General features: G+C 50.6%; 2 long non-coding RNA genes across 2 annotated transcripts; both read right to left on the reverse strand.

Annotated features, from left to right (window-relative positions):
* Positions 1-1,381: 1,381 nt before the first annotated feature.
* LOC132243849 (uncharacterized) lies at positions 1,382-16,140 on the reverse strand. Its single transcript, XR_009455432.1, has 2 exons — positions 14,088-16,140; positions 1,382-3,863 (listed from the first exon to the last, which is right to left on the reverse strand). It is a non-coding gene; the product is annotated as an uncharacterized LOC132243849 (long non-coding RNA).
* A 4,020-nt stretch (positions 16,141-20,160) lies between these two features.
* Positions 20,161-23,543, reverse strand: LOC106737938 (uncharacterized). Its single transcript, XR_009455428.1, has 4 exons — positions 22,701-23,543; positions 21,365-21,667; positions 20,910-20,998; positions 20,161-20,648 (listed from the first exon to the last, which is right to left on the reverse strand). It is a non-coding gene; the product is annotated as an uncharacterized LOC106737938 (long non-coding RNA).
* Between the last annotated feature and the right edge of the window lie 3,238 nt (positions 23,544-26,781).

Raw genomic sequence — 26,781 nt, forward strand, 5'->3', positions numbered from 1 at the left:
TATTAAATCCCTGCTATTAAATACTATTAAATGGCAGGAGAAAGGCTAGCTTCATTAGGGAAACCTTTAAAAAGAGCAGGGGGTCAGTAACACCTGAGGAATGAAGAAATTAGCAGGAATTGGGTTCAGTGATAAGGAGCCATGAATTCAAGTGACTCATTGCTGTCTGGATAGAACTGCTGCTGCTGCTGCTGATGATGATGCCCCTGTTAAGCAGCTGACTTTGAATTTTGGGTGGAGCAGGAATCAAAGTGGGGTGTGACTGAAAAGGTGCACCCCCATTTCCCCCCTGCCCACAGATCCCCTGCACACCCCAGCCCTGGCAGTGACCCTCACTCCCAACCCACAGGCCCCTGCCACTACCAGCCCTGATGTGCCCCTCACTTACAACCCGCAGCCCCCTGTACCCCCAGTCTTGCCAATGACCCTCACTCCAGACCCACAGCCCATCCATTCCTCAAAGTATTTATTACACATAACATAAGAATAAATCTTTTGGCAATTCTAGATCTCAAGCTCAGAAGGGGAAAATAATAAGCCCTGGTACTAATTTTGGGTGGGGACAGAATTTGTGGTAGTTTCAAGTGTTTTCATTTGAAAACAGGTTCTTTTTTAAGAGGAAAATTTTGGCTTAGCTTCCAAAGCTGGGAGAAAGGGAAACAGATCATCTTTATAATATTTCTCTTCCTTACTTCCTGGCTCAGAATAAGGGAACAGGCACTGCCATCCAAAGGTTTACAGCAAATAAGGGAAAGGACTGTTTATGTTGTGTATCATTCACTGGTGGAACTCATTACCATGGGATGTTATAGAGGCAGAAAGCAGAGCCAGGTTCAGTAAGGGACTAAAAAAATTCATGGAGGATGGCTTGATTAATAACTATTAAACACAACTCTCCAACATGTTCCTTTGGCATTTCTAAACTAATGATGGTCAATACGAAGCAAGGTCTAACAAGAGATAAATCACCCTAGATAGACACTATTCATAGCTCTCCATCTAAAGCATCAGTTCTTGCTATGGCTGGGGTCAGGATACTGGACTACGTGGACCATTGATCTAATTTAGCAGGTGCATCTACACATGTGATTTACTGTGGCGTAAACTAATTAGCTCCACAGTAAATCATCATAGTCTACACATGCACCAGTATTAGGGCACAGTAAACTAAGTAACTCTTCTGTAGAATAATACTGGTGGGTATAGTGCCATCTCATGGTGAAGTACTTTACTATACTGAAATGTGCACTTAGATGCTGACCAACAGCCCAGGGCCAATGACCCACAGCTAACCCATGACCCAACACATTGCACCTGGTCAGCCCAGTCAGCCGAGGACCTGCTCTGCCCCAGTGGAAGATACTGGTGTTCCAGGCTTCGGTTCATATTGCTCCAAAGTTTATTGCATCGCATCAGTTGCACATGTAGATGCACACAGAAGGCACTATTTCTTATGGCTCTTTTGCTCCTCTTGCTAGTTTTGATGATCCAAACATTTAAAAAATGTAAATAGATAGATAAATATATTTTTGAAAATGACTACTGTGTCTGGCTGATGAATCCCGGACCTTATTTAAGGATGGCCAAAAGCACCCTCTGCAACTTTGACTGATGAAATCATTGTCAGGTTTCTCACGTAAAATAAACAAAAGTGAAATCACAAGGTAATGTTAGTGGTTCAAGACACATGGCTGAAAATCCTTTTGGCAGACATGATTTTGTGAATTGTTCCCAACTGGCAAGAGGTTCAGTTACATTCTTCCCGCCAGAACTGAGTCAATTACTGACAAGGCCCACCCTCCCATGCCTTCTCAAGACCATCTCCTGAACATCTCCATTGCCTTCAACATCAGCCAATGACACTTCAGATGCCTTAGAGAACTCACTACTTCCTGAGGTCCATCAGCATTGGAAGAGCTTGGCTGGCATTGACCTTTAGCCAGTTTCCTGTTCTCCCTTCCTCTGCTGGATGGAGCATCCTTGTAACCCCAGCGCTTCTCTGAGTGTTCAGGTAGCTGAGAACCAAACTAAATTGTGTCTCAACTGTACCTTTGAGACAGTAAACACTCCGCCCGTAAACAACTCATGAAATGCATATCTACTGTTTCCCCACCCATCTCAGGAGCATCTAGAGTTAATCTGCAGCAAAAAGCTGCTGCCAATTTGAGAGTGGTGGTAAGAGTTTCTCCTCGACTCTGCTCCTTCCCGCTTACTGTCCCAGAAAGAAGCATGGACAGAGCACAGTGTCTTCATGCTTCTATTTCAAGGAAAAAGAAAGCAGTGTGCCTGTTCAAAGCAAGTGTCCCAGTGCTGGAGGACTGTGATTTGGGGAAAAATATGCACATCGGGCGTCAATAAGACTATGTTGAATCAGGTACAAGTGTGCCAACCTAAAGTGGGTATATTCAATCCCCAGCCCGCTGCTCAGGACGAGCTCATGGTGCCTTGTCATCTGGCCTATTTGGCTCCCCAAACTTATAATAATTTGGTAGTGGGGGAGCTGTTTCATCACCCCTCCCCCTCGCTGCCAAATCTCTGGACCCATGCAGAGCCCTGGGCCCTGTACACTAGATCCAGCCCCCAATCCTAGGGTGAGGGCTGGAACCTAGGGTGAGGGCACTGGACCCCTAGGACCCCAACCTCGTGCATGGAGGGTAGGAGGTGGTGTTTAAGACCCCTGAAGCATGGGGGCATGATGGGGTGGTGTCAGGACCCTAAAATTAAACCCTAATGCATGGGGGGTGGCTCCAGGGGCCAATTCCAGCACATGGGGGTCAGGAGAGGATGGCTCCTGTCTCCTGGGACCCAATTCTGGCACACAGGGGACACAGACATGACCCAAGACCCCATAGAGACCTTGCACTGTTCCTCTGCCCAGCAGAGCCAAAAGGTTGAGCATCACTGACCTAAACCTGGGTATCTTCCCAGCTGCACATATACCCCTCAAAGCCATTGCTAGGCAGGTGTATCCTAGCACATAAATGAAAGCATTGACTCCACACATAGCAAGTCATAACAGTGGTTACAATGAAGCTACCATATTTACTAGCATACTCCCCCTCCCCCCCCAAATAAGGCTATGCCCCTTGTTTTTAGGAAGGTTCAGTGATACAAAAAAGATTTCCCTTTAATCTGTTTGGAATAGGCTTCCATATAGGACATGGACACACCAATTTTTGACTGCCAGTTCTCAAAAAGGGGGAGCATGGGATGTGAATAATTGACTTCAGACTTCTATAGTGACTACAAATGTATGCAAACTATGTCATCTCTAACACTGTTTCTTGCAGGGTTAAAGTTACTGCAAATGAGTTGATGAAAGGGTGAAGTTCTGATGTGGTGTCCATTGACTGGTATTTCACTGAGGTTGGCCTAGGAAGCAGCCACCAATTGGCTGCGTGGGGATGCCTTGTGGGCATGGGGCCGGGTGAGGTACCTGGCAATGGAGGCCCACCACCCTTTGACCTTGACATCACAGCAGGCACCTTGGCCATCGTGCCACACAGTGATCTGATTTTCACCATTGCCAGAGAGGAAGTGGAGCTCCTTGCCGTCACACCGCAGCACCAGAAAAGCATTGTCCTGTACGCACACAGGCTCGCTACCGAGTTCCATCATGGCCCGGTTGAAGCAGGAGCGGAGGTGGGGAGTCTTGGAGTCGAGAGGCTGAAGGCGGTTCCGGGTGTGCAGGAGATGGGCGACGCTCAAGGGCTGGACATCGTGGCTGTCCCCTTGAGGCTGTCTCCGGAGATGGGCATGCATTGTCCGTGACATTTCTTCCGGCGTTGGCATGGCTTCCTGGGAAGATCTCAGGCTGGGGGCCGCTTGTGTATGCCCCATTTCACCCTTCGTTTTCCCTGCACCTGGAATCCAAACAAAGATCTTTACACCTCAGCCAGGCAGTGCAAGAAACAGAGACTCTGCGACCAGCTGTTATCAGGGAGGATGTTCCTATTGCCACCCGGGGCAGGTTTGCAGCCTTAAGGTAGGGGTTGGCTCCATCTTGCTCTATTTTAGTCTACAGGTCCTCAAGCTATCTAGCCCTATGACCCGGATCAGGTGCATGGGGTTGAACTGAAATCCTGATCCAAATAGGACTGGTGTATGGGTTCAGTCCCTGGGTGTGGTTTATCAGACCAGTCTGGCCTCAGACACCAGATCCAGCCACAGACCAGCCCCATAGGCTGGCTCAACCCTGTGCACTAGATGCAGCCATGAAGCAAACCCCCCATGGCCCATGTGCAAGTTCCCCATGGCAATTATTGCTTCCACCTCTCCCCCACCACCAATTTTCTAGACCTGTGGCCCAGCTGACATGACTCCATGGGCTGCATCTGAGCCATGGAATAAAAACCACTGCTACAGTCTGTTGCCTTCACATCCCTCTCTTCCATAGATGTGAAGAAGCAAGATCTCTTAAAGACAAGTCTGTCCAGATCCATGCCTGCCCCATGGTCTGTGTGGACTCTCGAGGCCCTTGTCCTCCACACCCTCTAACCAACCACTGGGCTACTCAGACTCCCTGAATGCCTGTGAGCTTCATCACTAGTCCTCCCCACCCCACCCGAGGCAGAAAGCAGAAGCTGGAGGATGAAAGAGGATCCTGAAGACTCCCGTAGTAGGCCTGTGCAACACAACTAGTATTTACTTTGGATTCGGATTCAGCCGATTCGGGGGACAGCAATTCAATTTGGTGATTCGAATCACTGTCCTGATTTGATTCGGTCGAATCTGGTTCAGAGATTTGGCAGCAGCTGAATCTCCGAATCAGCCAGGCCAGGCCTGGCCCATCCCCCGCCCCTCTTCCAGCCTGGCAATGGCCGCCCTGCCCACACCAGCTCCCAGCACTTGGGGGGAAAAAAGCCTCAGTTCACCAGGTGCTGACAGGTGGGGAACAATCCCTGCTGCCCCACGCTGCATGGGGGGCTCTGCACAAGCCCCCAACCCCTCCCTCCCGCTCCCCCAGCCCCATCACGGGTGCCCCGCATGGGCCAGCTCCAGCCCTTCAAGAAAATAAACCCTGAAGAAACCCCGGGACTCACCACTGCTGCCAGTGGGGGGCAATCCCCACTTCCCTGCACCATGTGGGGGCGCTCTGCACAAGCGCCCGAATCTCTGAGGCTGCACCAGGAGTGGTGAATCCCAGGACTTTTCTCTGATTTTTTTTTCTGTAAAGGGCCAAAGCCCCGGCAGGCAGGACATCTGTGGCGGGGCTGGGGGAGCAGGGGAGGGTCGAGGGGCCTTGTTCAGAGCCCCCCATGCAGGCTGGGGCAGTGGAGGGCAGTGGGGATTGCCCCCCACCCGGCAGCATCCAGTGAGCACTGGGACTCAAATCTAAGAGATCCTGTGACCCCCACAACACCCTGCAACTGCAGTTCATGTCAGAAACTGGTTTCTCCCATCCCACCCCACAAGTCAGACTGGCAGCCTCAGACATGGGGGGTTGTCTTCTTCTGAACTGTGGACCAAGATCATCTTCCAGGGAGTGTATATCCGTGAATTGCTTCTTAGGCAGTTCATTGCCAGGATCCCTGCTCTTGCCGTCTTTTCCCTCTGGGGGGGCAATGCTATTTTTGGTGTCAAGTGGATCCTGGCTGCATGTCAGGGTTTGAAGTAATGATTTTGGGGGGGATCCACAGGTCAGTGGTGGCCAGAGACTGAGTTCACTCAAGCCTAGTTCTGGCTTCATCTTCATCTGAGTTCGCCAGCCATTGGGTGCTATGGCTGGCTGGAGCCCCTGCTTTCATGTGGCCCCCACAGCCCAGGAGGTGAAAGACACTGCAGTCTGGCCTTCCCTCTCAAGCTGGCGCTGAATTCAACAGCAGCAGAAAGCAGAGGATGTGTGGCAGTGATGCTCAACCCCTGGGGTCTATACCCACATGAAATCAGGGGCTATGGTCACACCCTACCCTGACAGCCTACATCCAAAGAGGGAAGTGACTACACCCCCTGGATTGCCCCTCTCCGGCCCCATATCCCTACAAATTAACCCCCAGCTCCTAATCTGCACATACAATTCTCTCTGTCCCTATTGAGTGAATTATTTTGGCCAAAACCTTATTCATTGGAGAAAGCTGTTGGGGACTCCAAAATAACATCTGGTCCTTTAGGGAATAGTTTCTGCCAGGGCAGGGCAACATCTCATAGAGAAAGGATATGGGCAAGTGAAAGAAAAGGCTTTATTTTGACACTTCTAATCAAAATGTCATTGGAAATGGACCGTCTTGCTCTGGAGGTTTCTCAAATAGGGTGAAAACCATGGGCCCAGGAACAGTCGATCTCTGCATGGCATTTTAAAAACCCCACCAGAAGACAAGAAAATGAGACAAAAGACCATGAACAAATCAGTTATCTCAGACCAAATATTTTCTTTGCCCTGAGTTGAATTTTTCTACATGGGGTTGAGAAAACACAATTGTTTTCACTTTTGGAGGTAGCTGAAACCTGTATTCTCTACCCGAAATAGAGTATAAAAACCCCATGACTCATCGAGTGCTATTTCCCCTATTGATCGCATCAGTGAAGTTCCACCAACATCCCCGTCTGTGACTTCATGTTTTTAACCCTGCTGTCCCCAGCGACATTGACGTGTCTCTCCATCTCTGACATGGCAAAGTCAGAATGCTTCTTTCTGATGGTTTTAATTGAGGAACCCTGAAGCAAAATGATCAAGGGAGCTGGAGGGGTTGCTATCCCAGGACAGGCTAGAAGGGCTAGGACTCTTCAGTTGGGAAAGGAGAAGGTGAAGGAGGGACAGGATGGAGATCTATTCAATGGTCTAGTGAACAAGTGAGCAGGGAACTGTTGCTCACCCAGCCCCAGAATGCTAGAATGAGAGGGCACCCTCTGAAAGTCGTACATGGTGGGCTTCAAACTAAGAAGAGGAAGTGTTTGTTTTTCTTATACTACACATCCTTAACGTGTGGGATTCATTGCCACAGGGGGCTGTGGAGGCAGAAAGCAGAGCCAGGATCAAAACAGGACTGGATAAATTCATGGATGAGAGATGAATTAACGGCTGTTGGACAGAACAGTGGGAGCAGTTTCCTCTGGCATCTCTAAATCACCAATGCTGGATGCTAGGGAGGGTACTGAACAGGATATGATAGATCACTCTGGAAATATCCAGTTCAGTGCTCTTTCTCTATATAGCATCCACTTCTCTTCATTGGAGACAGGATTCTGGGCCAGATGGACCATTGGTCTAACCCAGTAGGCTGTTTCTTACAATCCCAACCTTGTCTTGGAAACCATCTCTTTCAGCTTCAACTTTCTCAAATAGGATTAAAACTGTGAGCAAGGAAACAATGGGTCTTGGGTTTGAGTTTCAAACAAAGCACTCCAAAAAAACAGCAAAGCAAGGTCAAAGGCCAGGAACAAAGCTATTTCATTGCTTCAGGCAAAATATTTGATTCTTTCTTTTCTGCATGGGACAGAGAAAATGTAATGATTATCATTTTTGAAGAAGTGGTTGGGCTCAGAAAATGCAATCATTTTAGCTTTGCATTTAGCTTTGCATTAGCTTTGCAAAAGAAGTCGAAACTGCTATTTTCTACCTAAAATGGAGTTGTGTTACTGAAGCTACTTCCCTTATCACAAGGCTCCTCAGCACATACCACCAATGTCTTCCCCTTTTTATTCCTTCAGTCTCCAAGCACATCTGTCTGACCATCCATCTAGTCCCACATGCCATTCTCTCTGTTTTTAGTAGGCTGAATGACCTCCTAACACCTCTATGCTCCTATTGCTTCTTCTTAAGTTTTGAAGAGGAGACAGCCATCACCCCTTCTGTACCATGGTCTATGCTTAAGAGGTACCCAGGACCTTCAAAACGTATGCCTAGGTAGGAGTGGAGGCTGCCCACACCTCCCATCCCCAGCTTTCAACCATTGAGACAGAATCCAAAGGCCAGATATTCAGTGGCCCAATGGCTGTAGCTATACGCACTTCTGGGAATCAAACCCAGGTCTCCTGCCTGGCAGAGAAACAGGCTACCACTGATCTGCAACAGCAGGTCAGCCTTAAAATACCATACTATAAAATAACAAGATTTCAAACAATGTTTCCATGTAGCAACAGGAAGAGCTGGAAGCCCAAACTCCTGGGTTCAAATAGCAGTCCTAGGAGAAGAGGGGGGTCCGGTGGGTTGAAGCAGGGGTTCTGGGTTCTGTCTGTTTCTTTCAGCTTCAAAGTTTTCCAAATGGGGTTAAAACCAAGAGCCAGGAGCCAATGGGACTCAGGTTTGAGTTTCAAACAAAATCCTCTGACAAACCAACAAAGTGAGGTAGGTCAAAGCCTAGGGAAAAAAAGCTAGTACGTTGCTTCAGACAAAAAATTGGCTTTGCCCTGAGCTTATTCCTTTCTGAATGGGACTGAGAAATTGCAATTGTTTTAGCTTTGGACGAAGCTGAAACTGTTATTTTCTCTAGAAAATGGAGCCACGTTACTGAAGCAAAAAATAAAATAAAATAAAATAAAGCCCATTACTCACCCAGTGCTACTTCCTCTATCACAAGGCTCCCCAGTACATACTTCCAACATCTGCATATTTTTAATCCTTCAGTCCCTATTGCTCCTATTGCAGTCTTAAAGAATAGACAACTAACAGTTGTCAATCCACCTGGATCACGGTGTATGCTTGAGCAGTACCCAGGACTTTCTACACATACGCTTAGGTAGGAGTATAGAGGAGTGGAGGCTGCCCAGACAGTCCGTCCCCTCTTCAGACCATTGTGGCAGAATCTGAAAGCCCGACCACGTCTAGGCATTCAGTGTCCCAATGGCTGCAGTTATATGAACATCCCAGAATCAAACCCAGGTTTCCTGCATGGCAGAGAAGGAATCTATTGCTGAATGACAGCAGCAGGTCGATCTCAAACCACATGGTATAAAAAAACCTACATTTCAAACCTGGTTTTCTGGTAGCAACCAGGGGCAGCTGGAAGTCCGAACTTGTGGGTTCAAATACCAGTTCTGGGAGAAAAATGGGGTGTGGTGGATTAGAGCAGGGGTGCTGGGAACAAGGACTCCTGGGTTCTGCCCCAGCTCTGGGAGGAGATTGGGGCCTGGTGGTCCTGAACAGGAGGGGAAGAGAGGCAAGATGCCTGGGCTTGATCCCCGTTGTGGGGAAATGGCAGCTTGTAGACGAGGGCTATGTGGGCTGGGAGCCAGGAGGGCTCTGTTCTATTTCACTTGTAGGAAGGGAGTGAGGTCTGAGGACTCAGACAGGGGGGTCTCAGAGTTGCTGGCCACTGCTGGGAGGGGAGGGGAGGGGAGTCCTCTGAGTCTGCAGGCCAATGTAGAGGCAGAACTCCTGGGCTCTCTCCCAGGTCCGAGACAAGAGTGGGGTGTAATGCTTTTTGGGTGGGGCAGAAGGCTGAGCGCCAGGTCTCCTGGGTCCTTCCCCAGCTCCACTAGAAGGGAAGGGTTCCCGAGTGCTGGGAGGTCAATAGTTAAAGGACCCAGGAGTTTAGGGGATAATGGGGAGGGAGGGAGGGAGGGGCCTTGTCTGGGTTGCCAGGTGGAAGATGGACAGAACAGGAGGAGGGAAGGGACAATGGTCTCACTTACAGGGTCTTGTAGCTGGACCTGGCCCCACAAAGCGCCGTCAGCAGTGTCCTGCTAACAAAGGCAGTCTCCCTTCTCCTCAGCCTCAGCAGGGTCTGCCCCCAGCCTTACATGACTTCCTACATCACCAAGTTTGATGATTTGCACTTTACAAAGTTGCAGTTTCATATGTTATTTCCTGACAGGGGAGGGGAAGGAACCCAGCAGGCTAACAGATAAGGCCCTAGGGAACCAGGCAGCTGGGACTTAGGGACTCAGTGAAAAGGGGTTGGTGTGGGGTTCTTGAAGGGGGCAAGGGGTGCTCCTGAGAGAGGGAATAGGGGTGTTCCTATTCGGTGGGGGGGTTTTGAGGGAGAGATGATAACCACTCAGGTCCAGCTATCCCATGTTGCACCCCATATCACCACACAGTGCGGGCCTACATGGTCCCTGTTACAGTGATGGGAAGCAGGCAATGGTGGTTGGGTCCCGTCATGGCGTTGGAGAAGGGAAGGTGATTTGTTCCTGTCCTGGTGTCCAGGGGTAGGGGGATCCGTGGGCCAGTTCCTGTCATGGTGATCATGGGGGATTTGTTCCCTGTCTGGGTGTTGGGGGTGAGGGAGGTTGTGTTCTGTACTGGTGTTGGAGCAGGACATTTCTTGTGACGGGGTAGGGATGCGGGTTAAGGAGGTCTGGGGAGATGGTTCCAGTCATGGTGCAGTGTGTGTGTGTGTGTGTGTGTGTGTGTGTGTGTTTTAGGAGCAGGTCCCATTCTGGTTACAAGGGGTTGTAGGGATTTAATTGGGGGAAACAGTCCCTGTGGTGGTGTTGGTAGGGGCAGTTGTGTTCTGGGTTGGTTCCTATCATGGTGCTGGAGTTAGACAGTACTTTTCATGGTGGCAGTGGACAATAAGCTGAATAGGAGCCAACAGTATAAAAGGGAAAGGAGAGCATCAGCCTGGGAATACTGGGGCAGGAGCTGCGGCTGCCAGGCTAGGAGGAACAGGGACAGGAGCAGTGGCTGGCATTTTGCAGGGGCATTGGGCTGGAAATAACAAAGAGCAATGGTCTCAGGTTGCAGCAAGCTTAGATATTAGGGGAAACTTTCTCGTGAGGAGGGTGGTGAAGCCCTGGAACAGGCTCCCCAGAGAGGTGGGGGACTCTCCATCCTCAGAGGTCTTTTAAGACCCAGCTAGACAAAGCCTTGGCTGGGATGGTGTCGTTGGGGTGGTCCTTCTTGGACCAGGGGGCTGGACTAGATGTGACCTCCTGAGGTCCCTTCCTACCCTCATTGTCTGTATCTGGGAGTTAGGGACGCGGGAAATCTTCTCACAGTGTTGGCAGCAGGGTGGTGGGGGAAGTGTGTCTTGTTAGGGGGCCCCAGGAAGACATTTCCTGTCACAATGGTTAGAGAGAGGAGAGGCTCATTTCCTGTCATAGTGTTGAGAAACGCGCGGCAGTTCCTGTCCCGGTGACGGGTGGTTGGAAGGGCTTTGCGGGGCAAGACTGTTCCTGCCGTGGCGATGGCCGAGGGTGGTTAAGGAGTGAGGGGGCGGCTCCTTTTATGGCGCAGGTTGTGGAGGAAGGGAACAGTTGGGGGCAGGTGGTCCCTTGGGACCGGGACGCATCCCGCGAGGGAGGGGAGGGGCTGTAGGAGTCGCAATGACTCGCGTCTGCTGTGAGTGACACGGAGGTGGGACAGACCGACGCTAACAGATGAGGAAGCCCTGACAGCCATTTTAGCAGGGAGGAAAGCACAAAATGGCGCCGGGCTACCCGCAAGAGAAACGGAGGGGGTGGGGGGGGCTGCAGTGGCAGCTCTGTGGCCTCGAGCCCTGACAGGCTCGCTCCCTACCCAGCCTGGGACAAAACCCAAGTGGATTCAGTGGCTTCCCATTGCTTGCTTGATTTGGTCAGAGCCAGGCTGTCAGCATAGCCATACTTCTCGGCCTGGGTGTCAGGCAGGTCGACAAGGGACAAGTTGAAAAGCAATGGAGAAAGTATCGAGCCCAGCGGCAGGACACACATGGCCTCGCACCACTCCTGGGGCAGCTGTGGGGTGCAAAGCCTGGCACATAGCAGCAGCCACCTCTGTCCTGCACACAGATTGGGGGGGGGCACATGTCCCCAGGCCTCCACCTGGATGCATGCAGCAGCAGAAGCCCCCCCCCCCCCCCCCCATGCCTAGACAGGTCACCTGGTCTCCGGTTATCCCACCACCCTGTTCAGCCAGGGCCTCATTCCCCCCAGCCTCTGCCCCTGCCTCTGCCCCACTCCCTCCCTCAACACAGGGGTCTCTGCCCCTTCCCTTCCCTACTGACGGACCTGCTGGGTAGAGGGTGGTGGTGGCACACAGTAGATCCTGGGTTGCATTTTAATTCAAAAACTGGTCTAGTGCTTAAAAAGTTGGAGCCCACTGCTCTATAGCATCCACTTCTTTGTATTGGAGACAGGATTCTGGGCCGGATGGATCATTGGTCTGACCCATATGGTGTTTCTCGTGATCCCAACCTTGTGTTGGAAACAACCTCTTTCAGCTTCAAGGATTCCCAAATGGGATAAAAACTATAAGCCAGGAACCAATGGGTCTCAGGTTTGAGTATCAAACAAAGCCCTCCAAAAAGCCAACAAAGCAAGGTCAAAGAGCAGAACAAAGCTACCACACTGTTTCGGACAAACTATTTGCTCATTCTTTTCCGTGAAAATGCAGTGATTACCATTTTGGAAGAAGCAGTATGGCTCAGAAAACGCAATCCTTTTAGCTTTGGAAGGAATCAAAACTGCTATATTCTACCCAAAATGGAGCTGCATTACTGAAGCGAAAGAAAAAAAAAGCCCATTACTCACTCAGTGCTACTTCCTCTATCATAAGGCTCCGCAGGACACACTTCAGTGCTTGGCTACTTATAATCCTTCAGTCCCCAAGTACATCTATCTGTCTGTCTGTCCACCTAGAGCCACACACAATTCTCCCTGTTTTCAGTAGGCTTCGTGACCTACTAATACCTTTAAGCTCCTATTGCTCCTTTTTAAGTCTTAAAGAGTAGACAACCATCAACCTTTCTGGATTATGATGTATGCTTAAGAGGCACCCAGGACCCTCAACACACAAGCCTAGGTAGGAGAATGGAGGAATGGAGGCTGCCCAGACCTTCCATCACTGTCTCTTTAGATCATTAAGACAAAATCCAAATGCCAGACATTCAGTGCCTCAATGGCTGTAGCTATATAGAGGCCCAGGAATCAAACCCAGGTCTCCCACCTGGCAGCAAAGGAGGCTCCCCCTGAACCACAAGAGCAGGTCAGGCTTAAAGTACCCTGATCTAAAATAACAGCATTTCAAACTACATTTCCTGGCGGCAACCAGGGGGAGCCGGAAACTCAAACTCCTGGGTTCAAATACCAGTTCTAGGAGAAGAGTGGTGTCTGGTGGGTTAGAGCAGGGGTTCTGGCCACCTCTTTAAGCTTCAAGGTTTTCCAAATGGGGTTAAAGCTGTGAGCCAGGAACCAATGGGACTTTGCTTTGAGTTTCAAACAAAACCCTCCAAAAAACAAAAAAGCAAGGTCAAAGACTAGAAACCAAACTACTACATTGCTTCAGACAAAATATTTTGTGCAAAGTATGGCATACCAAATTATTATTGGGGAATTTAAGTTTTTTTAATTGCACCAAATTTTTTTCCCATAGTTTTGAGAGGAAAAGAGGACAAGAGAGACAAAAAAAGAGCACGTGCGCGCGTGAGAGAGAGTGTTGGGGTTCCTGCATACCCCCTGCCTGTATCTGGTGTACCCCCAGGGGTACGCATACCACAGGTTGAGAAACTATGGGTTAGAGAAGGGGTGCTGGGAGTGAGAAGTCCTGGCTTCTGCCCCAGCTCTGGGTGGGGAGCAGGAACTGGGAGGTCAGAACAACAGGGCAGTGGCTGGGACTCCTGGGTTCTGCCCCAGCTCTGGGAGGAGATTGGGGCCTGGTGGTTCTGAACAGGAAGGGAAGAGAGGCAAGATGCCTAGGTTCAATCCCCGTTGTGGGGGAAAGGCAGCTGGTAGAGCAGGGCCATGTGGGCTGGGTGCTAGGAGGACTATGTTCTATTTCACTTGCAGGAAGGAAATGAGGCCTGGTGATTCAGAGCAGCGGGGTCTGGGTGTTGGGGTGCTTGGGTTCTTGCCCAGCTCTGAGAGGTGGACCCTGTGGGTCAGAGCATGGGGAGGTACATGCAGGACTCATGGGGTTCTCTCCCACTGCTGAGACAAGAGTGGGGTGTAATGCTTTTTGGGTGGGGCAGAAGCCTGAGAGCCAGGACTGGGTCCTTCCCCAGCTCCAGGGGTTTCAGGGTGCTGGGAGGTCAATGGTTTTCATAGATTCATAGATGTTAGGGTCGGAAGGGACCTCAATAGATCATCGAGTCCGACCCCCAGGAGTGGTGGATGAAGGAGTTTAGGGGATAATGGGTAGGGAGGGAAGGGTCCTGTCTGGGTTGTGGGGTGAAAGATGGACAGGACAGGAGGAAGAAAGGGGAGGGAAGAGAGGGAGTCTTACTTACAGGGTTTTGTAGTTGAACCTGGCCCCACAGAGACCTGTCAGCAGTGTCCCACTAAGGAGCGAGCGCTTTCACCTCGTCAGTGTCCTGATGCTGTACAACTTTGTCATCAAGTTCGTTGTCACACGCCCAACGAATGATCTTACACATCATTAGTTCCAGAAACATGGGAGGATGTGGTCAGGAAGGGGGAGGGGAACACACCCAACAGGCTTGTTGATGAAAGTATAGGGGACCAGGCAGCTGGGACTTAGAGACTCAGTGAGAAGCAGGTGGTGTGTGTTTCCTGAAAGGGGTGGAAGATGGTTAGTAGGGTCCTGAGAGAAGGACTAGGGGTGTTTCTATTGGGTGGGTTTTCTGAGGGGGAGATCAGGCTGGGTATAATAGGGTAGGAGCTGTGGCTGGCCCCGGGCAGGGCAAAGATGGGTATAACAGGGATAGGAGCTGCAGCTGCTTCTGGAAGGGCAAGTTGGGCTGTATGTAATGGGGAGAGGAGCTGCTGCTGATTCTTGGGGGGGAGAGGTCAGACTGGATATAACAGGAACAGGAGCTGCAGCTGCCTCTGAGGTTGTTACACTGTGTATAAGGAGAACAGGAATTACAGCTGGCTCTGCGGGGAATCGGAGTGGAAAAAATAGAGGATGGAGCTATGGCTGACTCTGGGTGGGGGTTTAACAGGGACAGGATGTGCAGCCAGCTTTCTGGGGGGCATTGGGCTGGGCACAAGGAGGCGCAATGGGCTCAAGGTGCAGCAAGGGAATCTGAGGTTAGAGATCAGGGGAAACTTTCTCGTGAGGAGGGTGGTGAAGCCCTGGAACAGGCTCCCCAGAGAGGTGGGGGACTCTCCATCCTCAGAGGTCTTTTAAGACCCAGCTAGACAAAGCCTTGGCTGGGATGGTGTCGTTGGGGTGGTCCTTCTTGGACCAGGGGGCTGGACTAGATGTGACCTCCTGAGGTCCCTTCCTACCCTCATTGTCTGTATCTGGGAGTTAGGGACGCGGGAAATCTTCTCACAGTGTTGGCAGCAGGGTGGTGGGGGAAGTGTGTCTTGTTAGGGGGCCCCAGGAAGACATTTCCTGTCACAATGGTTAGAGAGAGGAGAGGCTCATTTCCTGTCATAGTGTTGAGAAACGCGCGGCAGTTCCTGTCCCGGTGACGGGTGGTTGGAAGGGCTTTGCGGGGCAAGACTGTTCCTGCCGTGGCGATGGCCGAGGGTGGTTAAGGAGTGAGGGGGCGGCTCCTTTTATGGCGCAGGTTGTGGAGGAAGGGAACAGTTGGGGGCAGGTGGTCCCTTGGGACCCGGACGCATCCCGCGAGGGAGGGGAGGGGCTGTAGGAGTCGCAATGACTCGCGTCTGCTGTGAGTGACACGGAGGTGGGACAGACCGACGCTAACAGATGAGGAAGCCCTGACAGCCATTTTAGCAGGGAGGAAAGCACAAAATGGCGCCGGGCTACCCGCAAGAGAAACGGAGGGGGTGGGGGGGGCTGCAGTGGCAGCTCTGTGGCCTCGAGCCCTGACAGGCTCGCTCCCTACCCAGCCTGGGACAAAACCCAAGTGGATTCAGTGGCTTCCCATTGCTTGCTTGATTTGGTCAGAGCCAGGCTGTCAGCATAGCCATACTTCTCGGCCTGGGTGTCAGGCAGGTCGACAAGGGACAAGTTGAAAAGCAATGGAGAAAGTATCGAGCCTTGCGGGACACCGTTCTTCAGTCTCCTGGGGTGTCTTTCCCGGCCATCGATGGTCTTGAGAGTGAAACTGCGGTGCTGGAGCGCGAGCAGACAGAGCCGGCGGTCGTTGTGAGCAGCGGCGCTCTACCTTTTTGGCCGATGGGCTGCCCAGGCAGTGTCTGGTTCCTCCGCAGGGCAGAGCTGCCCGGTGCACCCGATCCAGTGCCCAGAGTGGGTGCAGCTGGACCCCATACGGCCGCAAGGAAGAGGGTGGAGGGGCAGCCTGGCCAGCTCCATTTGTGCAGAGGAAGGGGCATGGCCCAAACCTACAGGAGGAAGAGGGCATTGCCCAGTCCCAGTCTGGCTGGGCAGAGGGAAGAGGGATTGGTCTGGCCTTTCCTGGGGGGTGGGGGGGGCAGTCTGGCCCTATGGGGAGAAGATGGCATGGCCCGGCCCTAAACAGCCAAGCAGAGAGTAACTCCAAGGCTCCACAGGATGCACGTGGGCTGTGCGTCGGAGGTTGAGCACGTCTGCATCAAAGCATAAAAACTTCCATGGAAAGGGTCAGACCACAAGTCTCTCTTTCTCAGTCTCCAAGGCCATGGCATTGCAGTGAGAGGGTGCTATAGGGGAGAGGGAACTGGGTCTGACCAGGTTATTATCCCCTGTGCCTCTTCCATGTGCAGTCTCCAGCATTTAAGGTCTAGAGGGCTCTGATTCAGAGCCCATGCCCCTCATTTCTGTGCTCAACATCTACAGAAACTAGGCCTGTGCGAGTAGGCAGCTATTCGATCTGGCTTCGGATCCAGCTGCTTCAGATGCCAGGGATCCAATCCGGAGATCCGGACCAGGTTCTGCTTCGATCCGGCCAAAGCAGCTCCCAAGCTGCGGAGCCACCTTGGAGATCTGGCCATAGGGTATAATGGGGAATCAATGAAATAGCTATAATTCTTTTTGTCTGATTTGGACGAATCTTGCAGGAATGGTAGCATCTGCTGATAGCATGAAGTCTGCCAGGTTTCAAGAAGATCGGTGCAGGGGTTTGGCAGGAACTGCGCCCCAAATTCTTGAAAGCAAAACTCATGTCACGTGTATGTGTTACACCACAAGGGGGTGAAAACTGCAGGAGTGGTGGTCCCTGGTCAGGCCACAAAGCATACCATGTTTGAAGAAGATTGGTACCGGGGCTTGGGGAGAACTGCACCTCAAGCTGCTGACAGGCAAAACTCATGACATAGATGACCTTGTGTGCGCTAAGGTGTAGCAGGATGAAAATTGCAGGAGTAGAGGCCCCTGGTGAGGCCACAAAGCCTGCCAAGTTTCAAGGAGATAGGTGCAGGGGTTTGGGGGGAACTGCACCTCAAGCTGCGGTGTGTTACGGTGTGTTAAGGGTGACAGCCGCAGGGATGGTGGCCCCTGCTGCGGCCAGGATGCCTGCCAGCTGTGGAGCAGATGGGTGCAGGGGTTCTGGGGCCCTGCACCCCTAGCTGCTGACAGACAAAACTCGTGACATGGGTGCTTGTGTCACTGACTCTCTCTGTCTTGGGGCAGTTGATTGTCTGTATTGATTCTTTCCAATCCTTAGTCTGCTTTTGTAGGTGTTAATTGATGGTAATTAACTGGTTACATTAGCTAGCAATTGTGTATTGAGCTGGTCCCTGAGTGAATCAGGACTGATTGGTAACTAGTAACACAGCAGCTAGCAGCCAGGCCCGCAGTAGTGTCTCCCCCACCACACCCCAAGACAGACACAGTCAATCCCACAAGCACCCATGTCACAAGTTTTGTCTGTCAGCAGCTAGGGGTGCAGGGCCCCAGAACCCAGAACCCCCTGAACTGATCTCCTCGACAGCTGGCAGGCTTAATGGCCGCAGCAGGGGCCACCATCCCTGCAGCTTTCACCCTGCTGCTCCTTAACACACACAGCGTCACCCATGTCACAAGTTTTGCTTGTCCACAGCTTGAGGTGCAGTTCCCCCGAAACTCCTGCACCGATCTTCTTGAAACTTGTCAGGTTTTGTAGCCTCACCAGGGGCCACCACCCCTGCAGTTTTGACCCCCTGTGATGTAACGCATAGACATGACATGAGTTTTGCTTTCAAGAATTTGGGGAGCAGTTCCCCCTAAACCCCTGCACTGATATTCTTGAAACTTGGCAGGCTTCACGCTCTCTGCAGAGGCTACCACCTCGGTAAAATTCATCCAAAGTGAACATAAAACAACAAAGTTATAGATATTTTATTGTTTCCCCATTATATCCTATGGCCAGATTTCCGAGGCAGCTCCAAAGCTTTTCTGAAGCGGTTTGGAAGCTCCAAACCACTTCGGAAAGCCTAACAAAGCCAGCGCTTTCATCCACACATGCTGCTTCAGATGCTGAAGCAGCCGAAGCTTCTCCAGATCCGATGTATGGTCCGCAGCCTTGCACAACCCTAACGGATAACCCTTTCCTCCAAGGATGTGTCCAATTCCTGTTTGAATCTGGCTGAACTCTCAATACCCTCTGGGGGCAATGAGTCCCACCCTTTCATGATGTGCTGGGGGGAAAAGAACATCCTGGTGTTAAATTTAAACTGACACCTTGCTCAATGGGTCTTGTATTGGTAAATAAGAAATCTCAAGTGACTCTCTTTGCCATTCGGTATTCTGCAAGCCCTTCTCATGTCGCTGCTCACACATCTCTTTTCTAAACTGAACAGTCCTGGCCTCATTATTCTTTCCTCATCTATGTCCCCAGATCCTGGCCCCACAGCTCCCTTTCTGGGTGTCCTGGCATCTTCCCCATTCTTGGCTGTGGCAGACTGTCACTGCCCCCTCTTCTTCAGACTGCCCTTCTTGTCAAGTCCACAACTGAGCTAGGGCTTCTATGGCACTCATGCCCCTCTTGGTTACCTCTAGGAGCACTAATCCCATAGTTGGACCCCCTGTGTGGGCAACAAGGGGGTCGTCCCCTCTAGCCTTCAGATCTGAATATCTCAACATCAGGCCACCACTACAGCGCCGGCCATCTCAGATTCAGGCCACCGAGTTTGCCCCCTGCATCAGGATACCCTCAAACTAAGAGGAGTCTCTGACTCCCTGTTATACCTGCTCCACCACCTGCTCTACAGTGTACCCCCACTGTCAGCTCCATCACTGCCCCCCTTACCACCGCCCCCCAATCCACAGTGCCTGCAATAGTGGAGGGGATGAATTGAACCTCCAGTTATTAGAGTCTACATATGGAAAATAATAGCCACTTTATAACTTTTCTGTGTCTGGAATCTAAGGATTGGGGGAGGTCTTCTTAAATTCAGGGTCTCCTTGGATTTGGGTACAGGTACTATTTGATGTGTCCCACATAATGATGCATATTGCTCATCCCCACCACCCCCTTGTGAGCATCTTGGATCTGCCCATTATAGTAGCTTTTTATGTCTGAAGAATTAGGGTTGCCAAGCTGGTCAATTTGACCAAACATTAAATCTAAAATATTTTTAAAATATAGACATATTTTTGAAAATGACTAATGAATCTTGTTGATGAGTCACGGACCTTTTTTAACAATGGCCAAAGGTATCTTCTGCAACTTTGACTGCCACTGTCAAGTGCTTCATCTAATGTAAATAAAAGTGAAAGCATAAGGCAATGTTGCCAGTTCTAGATGCACAGGGAAAACTCCTTTTGGCCTCCATCAGGGTAGAAGCTGGAAAGAGCCAGCCATGACTTCAGTTACGTTATTCCTGACTGGGAAGAGGTTCAGTTACATTCCTCCCTCCAGACCTGAGTCAGCTATTGACAAGGCCCACACACCCATTCCTTCTCCGAGACCATCTCCTGAACTTCTCCACTGACTTCAAAAGGAATTAATGACACTTTTACATCGAGTACCCAGGGGCTCCTGAGTTAGAGATGAGTGGGTCATCTATTTGATGTCTTTCCCCACATTTTAACTTGGGCCTCCTCTAGTATTGAACAGAATCACATGTTTTTCCTAGAAAAGTCTCCTGGGAAGGCTGTCAGCCTGGGTCTGGGACCCTGTAGAGCATAATTTCTCAAGCCATGGGTCATGACCCAAAAGTGGGTCATAAGAATACATGAAAGGGTCACGAACAAACTTTAAAAATGGATTCTCCTTTAAAGGAGAAAAATGTGGGAAACTGTAGTTTTTCACTTACCGGCTGGCAGAGTTTGAGGCCAATTAATATGATGATTGGTTGACTGGGTAAACCAAATATGGAGAACAGAGAGATTTTAATTAATGTGGGACCCAAATAACTACATCTCTGCCAGATAAGAAGAGGGTGGCTGGATAACTTACAAGTGTTGCTATTGAAGTTTGTCAAATTTATGACAAAGGTGGGGTGTCCAGCAAACCTTATATATAGGTTTTGGGAAAAAGAGAGGAAAAACAAAAGACTCAAATGGTAAGTATAACACACATATATGGTATCACACCAAATATCAAACACATCAGCACAGAACAGCATACAAATGGTTCAACATTTAGTACAACTATTAGCAAGGTTATACACAGATAATAGAATTTATATGCAAATATATGCAAGAACAGATTTTCACCTCCCAACATAACCACACAGACACCCCTACTGCTCCCAGGACTTCTCCCACAACTAGCAACACCCAAGCTGGTCCCACACTTACTCATGGGAAGGTGATACTTTACCCAATTCCTTAGCACTCCTCTGTCTCAGGTAAGTGTGTTCTTCAATTACTCCGGCCTAGTTAGGGATCTAGGGACAGATGACCACAATAACTGATGATGATGGACCAAGGGAAGATGAAAAGCTGAATGCCCATGACAAACAAGCTTCAGTCACAGAGACCGCTCTGCTGGACCACTCCCTTCACAGAGACTACAACAACGGAGACTCCTCTCACTGCACACAACTCCCTGATGGCGAAGAGTCGCAAACTCTGGTCAGTTAGTCTTTTTAAAGGGCAGATCACCCCATTTGAAATGATCAATCATCTTCCAGACATACCCATCAGTCATTCCTTCTGATACAAAGTTGACACTCATACTCATGCCTACCAACCAAAATCTCAAGTACCTCAGAAGTCACGCAACCACTATTTGCCAATCACGTCAAACTTTCCCTCCATGTCTGAGACACCAACCACACATACTCACCCATGAAAATTAGGGCATTACCTTGTAAAGGTGAGGAGTTTATGATCTTCTAAAACCTTCTCCATTCTGTATAATGAGCATGCTTAATTTCACTCAAACAATGTAGATAACTAAATATGAGGGAAGAGTACACAGGTGACATATCAGAACCTCATCCCAACAAAGGAAGCAGGTTGAGAGTTAGTTTATACTGTTTATTGAGGGGATGAGATAGCTTTGTGTACGAGCAGCTGGGTGTGGGAACTGGAAATGAGAGGCAACTCCTCCATCAATCAGGTAAAAATAAGTAACTCCCTTGGGAGCGCTGCACCCATAACTGTAAGGCATTCAGAATCATAGCTAATATTGCTGGTAAGGCCTTGGAAAGCTGTTGAGCAAGCCAGCTTCTCCATCCCGCCACTTTGATGGTGTGACAGATCATGCCATCATCACCACAATACACAACAATCTCATTTTCTCCAGTACCAGACACAAACCTCTTTTCAGAGACCATGCCATAGTCAAGCACCAGCGTGGTATTGTCTTGTATTCTGTTGGACTGGACATTCAAGAGCTGTATGGCATGATTGAAACACCGCCGAGTTGCATTGTCCAGCTCTCCATTGGCCCCCAGTCGGTTGCGTTCATTCAGGAGGTTTGGGACAGATAATGGCATGGGTGGCGTTGGCAATTCTGAAGAGACTCTGTGGCCAGGAATAGCTGTCAGGTCCTCATCAACCATGTTTGGTGTAGGAGAAGATGCTGTTGACTGCAGTGTTTGCTCCAAGTGATATAGGAAGCTAGAAAGGATGAGAAATGAAGACTATGAAGGCTCTTAAGGGCTGTAGGGAGGCATATATATATATACATATATATATATAGGAATAGGGCTGATGAGGGGTTGTTACAGGGTGGAGAGGGAGGGAGAGGAGTGTGTGGGCTTGAGAGAAGGGTTGAGTGTACCTGAGGAAGCATGCATGGATAAGAGGATTGTGGCGATGGAGAGAATGGTAAGGAGGGACACATGATAGTGTGGATGGATGGATGGATGGATGGATGGATGGATGGATATATTTGGGGATGAGTCAGGTGCACCAGCATGGGGCTATGGGTCACAAGTGAGCGGCACCATCAGGGTGGCCATGCCAGGGCTGCAGATTGGGAATGAGGGGCACCAGCAGGGCTTGTGGGGAGCCCAGAGCTGGTATAGTTGGGGCTGCTGGTTGGAACTGAACAGCTGCAGCAGCTGCAGTCCTGCAGACGCGATGAGGCAATGAGTCATTTCCAGTTCTCGAATGCTCCTGAATCAACTAGTACGTCACTCCCCACAACATGTTGAGGGAGGCACTGCAGTGGGGGTGGGGAGAACTAGCTTGTGGGGGGAGGGATTCCTGAGTCTTCCCCAGGCACTGACCACCAATGCATTGGTGTCCTGCCCACTTCCTGGAGGCTACAGATCCCAGTGTATCTCATCCTGCCTGAGGCTGGACCAAATCTGGGAAAGAGAGAGCTCCTATGGTTGGGAGAGCAACGGATGTCTCCTACTTTGTAGCCAGAGGTAGCCCATTGGACCAGAAATGTAGCAGGGTGGATGGGATGAGATTCATCCTGCTCCAACCACCGTGTCCCTGTCTGGGGACAGGACACCAGGACCAATTGGCTTGGTACTGCGGGGGCCGAGGGAACTCCTGGCACAGAAATGGACGTGGTGGCTCAAGGGGATGTTGGTGGGAGGGCTGGGGGTACCCTTTATCCACAGGAAGCCCCCTGGCCACCCTCATCTGGAGTCAGATGCCCAAATCCCCCCTATTTATCCCTTGCCCCACAACTTACCGAAAGCCTCCAGCACCTGCCAACTCCCCGGGACACGTCAGCAGCGTTTCGATTTCACCACTGTGAACTTGTTCCTCTCCTGCATGGGTGGGGCTTAACATGGCTTATCCAATCTGGGCACCTCATTTTCCCAACCACGCACAGACATACATACACCCGAAGAAAGCTTGTGTCTCAGTGGCTGGAAGAAGGCCAGTGGAAGCCAGGCCAGGAGGGGGGATCTAGGTTGCTGACAAAATGAGTAAAGAGGAAGAGAGTGGGCCACCTCCTCACATGAAACACAACACATATTTTTATCTCCAGTCCAAAGAAATCAAAACCATTTCCTGAGATGCGAGGGGCCTGGGTCTGTGTTATTCAGGTTCAGGCTCAAGAAAAGACAAACAAAGACTTTATTGGAAGGTGTGTTCATTTGCTCTAGTGTCCATTATGTCAAAAAACACAATTAAAAAGGCAAACATCATTAAATATGGTGCTATCATTAGTCCTGGAGCTATTAGTATCCAATGTCCATCTCTCTCAGACTCATGAAAGACCAACTCACCTTCTTGAGCATCTTGACAGCATTTCCTATTCTTCTCTGAAGGAGATATCCACCCCTGAGGTAATGGTCACATGAGTTAATGTTTCCATGCCTGAGCTCGTGTTTCTTGCTGAACTTAAAAGCAATCCAATGGGCTACCTCTGGCTACAAAGGATGGGGCCACAGGAGGACATGAGGACACCTCCCAGCCAAGACAGGTGACATGCACAAGGAGTACTCAGGTAAGTGACAGGGGTCCGGATAGACCTAAGAATCGAGGGGTGGTGCATGTACCAATACGAGGCCTTAAATGCCTCTACACTAATGCTCATAGTATAGGGAATAAGCAGGAGGAACTCGCCCTCCGGATAGCTAGTACAAACCCAGACATAGTAGGGCTCACAGAAACCTGGTGGGATTCATCCCATGACTGGGCGATAAACATTAGAGGCTTCAGACTCTACAGGCGGTATAGTACGGGGAGGAAAGGCAGGGGTGTGGCACTCTACGTCAAAGAGCAGTGCATGTCCTCAACTAACAGGATGGGGTCAGAGGAGGGGCAGACTGAAGAGCTCTGGGTCAGGTTACAGGGGGGTCATGGGGAAAGGGACTTAATGGTGGGGGTCTACTACAGACCTCCCAACCAAGGGGAAGAGCTAGACTGCGAATTCTCAGGTCAGCTTGCAGAGGCAGTTAAGGCAAGGAATGTAGTCATCATGGGTGATCTAAACTACCTGGACTTCTGCTGCAAGGAGCAGTCAGCCAGGTCTGACCTCTCACGTAGGTTTCTTTCTGAGATACAGGACCTCCACCTAACCCAGGAGGTGCACAGCCCCACCAGGGGGAATGCCCTGCTGGACCTGGTCCTGGCCACAGGTGACAACCTGGTGAGGGGACTCCAGGTTCTTGACCACCTGGGCGACAGCGATCATCACTTGCTGGAATTCACCATCCAGTGCAGGGTGTCAAGGGCCTGCAGCAAGGCAGTAGCCCTTGACTTCAAGAGGGCCAACTTCAATGAGTTGATGAGATTGGTAGGAGGGGCACTGGGGCCCTGGAGGGTAGGGGAACTGGGTGTCCAAGACGAGTGGTCGTTCCTTAAGGAGATGATCCTCCAAGCCCAGGGGGTGACAGTCCCAATGAGAATCAAAGGGGGCAAGAGTGTTCAAAAGGCCCCCTGGCTCACCAAAGGCATTCAGGAACACCTGAAAGCCAAAAAGGAGGCATGTACCCAGTCAAAGGGAGGGGCTATCACCAAGAGGAGCACACCTCCATCGCTTGGGTTTGTAGGGGGGCTGTTAGGAAAGCTAAGGCAGATATGGAACTAGGGCTTGCTTCGAGGATCGAGGACAACAAAAATTCCTTTTTTAAATACATGGGGAGTATAACGAAGGCACTGGGTAATGTGGGGCCCCTGGAGGATTTGCTTGGTAATCTGGTGGTTACACCAAAGGAAAAGGCAGACCTTTTTAACAGATTCTTTGCCTCCATTTTTTTGTGCAGGGACTGGGATATCTCCCCCACTGGGATTCAGGATGGACCCAGGAGAGACTCTGCCAGGCCTAGGGTCAGGGAGGACCAAGTTAGGGAACTTCTGGAGAGGCTGGATGTGTTCAAATCAGCAGGTCCAGATGCTCTCCACCCCAGGGTGCTGAGGGAATTGGCAGGGGTTATCACGAGGCCCCTGGCACGGCTTTACAAGCACTCGTGGTGCTCTGGTGTGGTGCCAGAAGACTGAAAGAAGGCCAATGTGGTCCCCATTATCAAAAAAGGGAGAAGGGAGGACCCAGGCAACTATAAGCCAATTAGTCTTACTTTGATTCTGGGGAAGCTCTTTGAGAAGATTATCCAGGAGCACATCTGTGAAGGACCAGCAGGGGGGATGATACTCAGGGGCAACCAGCATGGCTTCATTAGGGGCAGGTCCTGTCAGACCAACCTGATTGTCTTCTACCATCAGGTCACAAGATCCTTGGACGCAGGTGTTGCGGTGGACATAGTCTTTCTGGACTTCAGGAAGGCCTTTGACACTGTCGACCACCCCATTCTCATTAAAAAGCTAGACGAATATGGCATTGATGCCTACACAGTCAAATGGATCGCAAATTGTCTGAGGGGCCGCACCCAGAGAGTGGTGGTGGATGGGTCATATTTGACCTGAAGGGATGTGGGCAGTGGAGTCCCCCAGGGCTCGGTCCTCAGGCCCACACTGTTCAATTTCTTTATTAGCGACTTGGACAAGGGGATAAAAAGCACCCTGTTCAAATTCACTGATGACACCAACATTTGGGGTGAGGTAGGCATGCTAGAAGGGAGGGACAGGATACAACTGGCCCTGGACAGGTTACAGGGGTGGGCGAATGAGAATAGGGTGAGATTCAATACTGACAAGTGCAGGGTACTGCACTTGGGCAGGAAAAACCAGCAGCATACCTACAGGCTGGGGAACTCCCTTCTCAAAAGCACAGTGACAGAAAGGGATCTTGGAGTTATTATCGATTCCAAAATGAACATGGGCCGACAGTGTGGGGACGCAGTCAGGAAGGCTAAGCGCACCTTGTCATGCATCCACAGGTACATCTCGAGCAGGTCCAAGGAGGTGATCCTCCCCCTCTGTGCGACACTGGTCAGGCCACAGCTGGAGTACTGCGTCCAGTTCTGGGTGCTGCGCTTCAGGAGGGATGTGGCCAGCATCAAGAGGGTCCAGAGGAGGGTCACTCACATGGTCTGGGGGCAGCAGGGCAGGCCCTACGAGGAGAGGCTACGGGACCTGAACCTGTTCAGCCTCCACAAGAGAAGGCTGAGAGGGGACCTAGTGGCCATCTATAAACTCACCAGAAGGGACCAGCGGGGAGTGGGAGAAACCCTGTTCCCCCAAGCACCTCCCGGAATAACGCCCGTAAGTTGGTAGAGAGTAGGTTCAGGCTGGACATCAGGAAGCACTGATGGACAGGAAGCACTGATCAGGAAGCATCAGGCTGGACACAGTCAGGGCGGCTAGGATCTGGAACCAACTTCTAAGGGAAGTGATGCTGGCTCCTGTCTTGTGGGTTTTTAAGAGGAGGCTTGCTAATTACCTAGCTGGGGTCATATGAGCCCAGTATTCACTCCTGCCCAGGGCAGGGGTCGGACTTGATGATCTACTTAGGTCCCTTCCGACCCTATAACTATGAAACTATGAATCTACAGTGCTGAGAACTAGCATTGACATTAGCAGGAGCTGCTAATGTGCAGCAGAATTAATCATACAATCAGAGAATATTTGAGTTAGAAGGGACCTGAGGAGGACACATGTAATCCACCCCCCAGCTCAAAGCAAGACCATCCCCAACTATATCAACCCCACCAAGGCTTTCTGTAGTGAGGTCTTAAAAACCTCCAAGGATGGAGATACCACAGCCTCTCTGGGGAGCCTGTTCCAGTGCTTCACTATGCTTCTTATGAGAAAAATCTCCCTGAAATTGAATCTCAACTTCCATATCTGCAACTTGCTACTTGTTCTGACCTCTGGCACCACTGAGAACAGTTGAGCTCCGTCCTCTTTGGCACCACCCTCCA

The sequence above is a fragment of the Alligator mississippiensis genome, chromosome 11 (genome assembly GCF_030867095.1).
Source record: "Alligator mississippiensis isolate rAllMis1 chromosome 11, rAllMis1, whole genome shotgun sequence".
NCBI classification, from domain to species: Eukaryota; Metazoa; Chordata; order Crocodylia; family Alligatoridae; genus Alligator; species Alligator mississippiensis.